Source organism: Sapajus apella, unplaced genomic scaffold (genome assembly GCF_009761245.1).
Source record: "Sapajus apella isolate SASKATOON/1434 unplaced genomic scaffold, GSC_monkey_1.0 scaffold132, whole genome shotgun sequence".
NCBI lineage: Eukaryota > Metazoa > Chordata > Mammalia > Primates > Cebidae > Sapajus > Sapajus apella.
This window is the reverse complement of record NW_022437072.1, coordinates 1,440,370-1,443,477: the sequence shown is the minus strand read 5'-3', so window position 1 is coordinate 1,443,477 and position 3,108 is coordinate 1,440,370. Positions and strand designations below refer to the sequence as shown.

At 35.1% G+C, this 3,108-nt stretch overlaps 1 non-coding gene across 1 annotated transcript; it reads left to right on the top strand.

Moving 5' to 3' along the window:
* The first annotated feature begins 2,565 nt into the window (after positions 1–2,565).
* Positions 2,566–2,672, top strand: LOC116539756. The gene has a single exon (XR_004264170.1). It is a non-coding gene; the product is annotated as a U6 spliceosomal RNA (small nuclear RNA).
* The last annotated feature ends 436 nt before the right edge of the window (positions 2,673–3,108 follow it).

Genomic DNA, 3,108 nt, shown 5'->3' with positions numbered 1-3,108 from the left:
CAGAAATTCTCTACAAAATACATGCAATCATACAGTAAAATATAGATCCCGGCCTCTGATCAAAATGTAATAAAAATGAAAATCATTAAAAAGCTTAGTTTCATAAATTCAATTATATGGGTTGAACATTTTCATATGTTGAAAAAATCAAAGGAAAATAAATTTTAAAAACTGAATGACAACAAAAGTATTACAATTAAAAATGTATGTTATGAAAAGGGAAATTTAGGGCTTTAAATAAGGAAATATCAAAAAAAAAAAAAAAAAACCAAAATGGGGAAATTTGAGCAAATGTTGAACTTAGGAAGGGTAGAAAAACAAAGGACAAACTTAAAAAAAAAAAGAGCATATATTATTGAAATTTAAAAAAACATAAATTTCCTATAAAATCCAAAGTGAGTTATTCAATAAGGTCAATAAAAAAGACAAATCTGTAGATAGTTAACAAAGGAAAAGCAGAAACCCATATAAACAATGGCAGGAAATAAAAAACAGACATGTTATGCCAATATATTTGAAAGCTTTTTCAATGTAGTATATTTAGATATAGCAAGTATTTTTACAACATATGAAATCTTGAAGTTCACTTGATGATGGACTTTGGGAAAAGGACCACACATACATTCTTTATGCCAAAATGTCAGGAATACCAAATCTCTAAAGAATTTTCCAGGATTAATAGATGGGTACTTTATGAGGACAGACATCAAAGCCTACAAGAAGGTAAGACAACCAGAAAAAAACTACTAGAATGAGTTCCTTATTCCTGAGTTCTAATTGGATTGCACGGTGGTCAGACAGGCTGTTATGATTTCCATTCTTCTGCTGCGAAGTGTTTTACTTTCAATTATGTTGTTAATTTTAGAATAAGTGCTACGTGGTGCTGAGAAGAGCGTATATTCTTTTGATTTGGGGGTGGAGAGTTCCGTAGATATTTATTAGGTCTACTTGGTTTAGAGCTGAATTCAACTCCTGAATATCCTTGTTAATTTTCTGTCTCAGTCTCTTTATTATTGACAGTGGGGTGTTAAAGTCTCCCTCTGTGATTGTGTAGGAGTCTGGGTCTCTTTGTAGGTCTCTTAAGAACTTGTTTTATGAATCTGGGTGCTCCTTTATTGGGTGCGTATAATTTAGGTTAGTTAGCTCGTCTTGTTGCATTTACCAACGCCATTATGTAATGCCCTTCTTTGTCTTTTTCAATCTTTGTTGCTTTAAACTCTGTTTTATCAGAGACTAGGATTGCAACTCCTGATTTTGCTTTCCATTTGCTGGGTAAATATTCCTCTATTGCTTTGACTGTGTGTGTCTTTGCACATGAGATGTGTCTCCTGAATATAGCACACCGATGGGTCTTCATTCTTTATCCAATTTGCCTGTCTGTGTTTTTAACTGCGGCATATAGACCATTGACATTACAGGTTAATATTGTTATGTGTGAATTTGATCCTGTCATGAGGCTAGCTGCTTATTTTGCATACTAGATGATGAAGTTTATTCATAATGTGGATGGTCTTTACAATTGGCATGTTTTTGCAGTGGCTGCTAACAGTTCCCCCCCCCCCCCATATCTACTGCCTCCTTCAGGAGCTCTTGTAAGGCAGACCTGGTGGTGACAAAATCCTTCAGCATTTACTTGTCTGTAAAAGATTTTATTTCTCCTTCACTTATGAAATATGGTTTGGCTATATATGAAATTCTGGGTTGAAAATTATTTCTTTTAAGAATATCGAATATTGGCCCCAAGTCTCTTCTGGCTTGTAAGGTTTCTGCAGAAAGATCCACTGTTAGTTTGATGGGCTTCCCTTTGTAGGTGACCTGACATTTCTCTCTAGCTGCCCTTAACATTTTGTTTCAACCGTGGCAATCTTATGATCATGTGTCTTAGGGTTGCTCTTCTCAAGGAGTAACTTAGTGGTGTTCTGTGTATTTCCTAAATTTGAATGTTGACCTGTCTTGGTAGGTTGGGGAAGTTCTCCTGGATAATATCCTGAAGTGCGTTTTCCAACTTGGTACCATTTCCCCATCACTTTCAGGGGCCCCAGTCAGTCATAGGTTTGGTCTTTTCAAATAGTCCCATATTTTTTTAGAGGCTTTGTTCATTCTTTTTCAATCTTTTTTCTCTAATCTTGTCTTCACACCTCATTCAAAACTGCACAACTGCATGGAAACTGAACAACCTGTTCCTGAATGACTACTGGGTAAATAACAAAATTAAGGCAGAAATAAGTAAGTTATTTGAAACCAATAAGAAAAAAGAGACAACGTATTAGAATCTCTGAGATAAAGCAGTGTCTAGAGAAAAACTTATAGTACTAAGCGCCCACATAAGAAAGCAGGAAAGATCTAAAATAGACACCGTAATGTCACAGTTAAAGGAACTAGAGAAGCAAGAGTAAACAAATTCAAAAGCTAGCAGAAGACAAGAAATAACTAAGGGCAGAACTAAAAGAGATAGAGAAATGAAAAACCTTTCAAAAAAAAAAAATCAATGAATCCAGGAGCTGGTTTTTTGAAAAGATTTACGAAATAGATGGACCACTAGCTAGACTAATAAAGAAAAAAAGAGTGCTCGCTTCAGCAGCACATATACTAAAACTGGAACGATACAGAGAAAATTAGCATGGTCCCTGCACAAGGATGACATGCAAATTCATGAAGCATTCCATATTTTTAAAAAATAATAAAAATAAAAATAAAGAAGAAAAGAGAGCAGCAGCAAGTAGACACACAACAAAAAAAAATGATAAAGGGGATATCACTACTCATCCCACAGAAATACAAATTACCATCAGAGAATACTATAAAACACCTCTACACAAATAAACTAGAAAATCTAGAAGAAATGGATAAGTTCCTGGACAGATACACCCTCCCAAGACTAATCCCTGAATAGTCCAAAAACAAGTTCTCAAATTGAGGCAATAATTAATAGCTTTCCAACCAAGAAAAGCCCAGACCAAATGCATTCACAGCCAAATTCTACCAGAGGTTGAAAGAGGAGCTGGCACCATTCCTTCTGAAACTGTTCCAAACAATAGAAAAACAAGGACTCCTCCCTAACTCATTTTATGAGGCCAGCATCACTCTGATTCCAAAACCTGTCAGTGA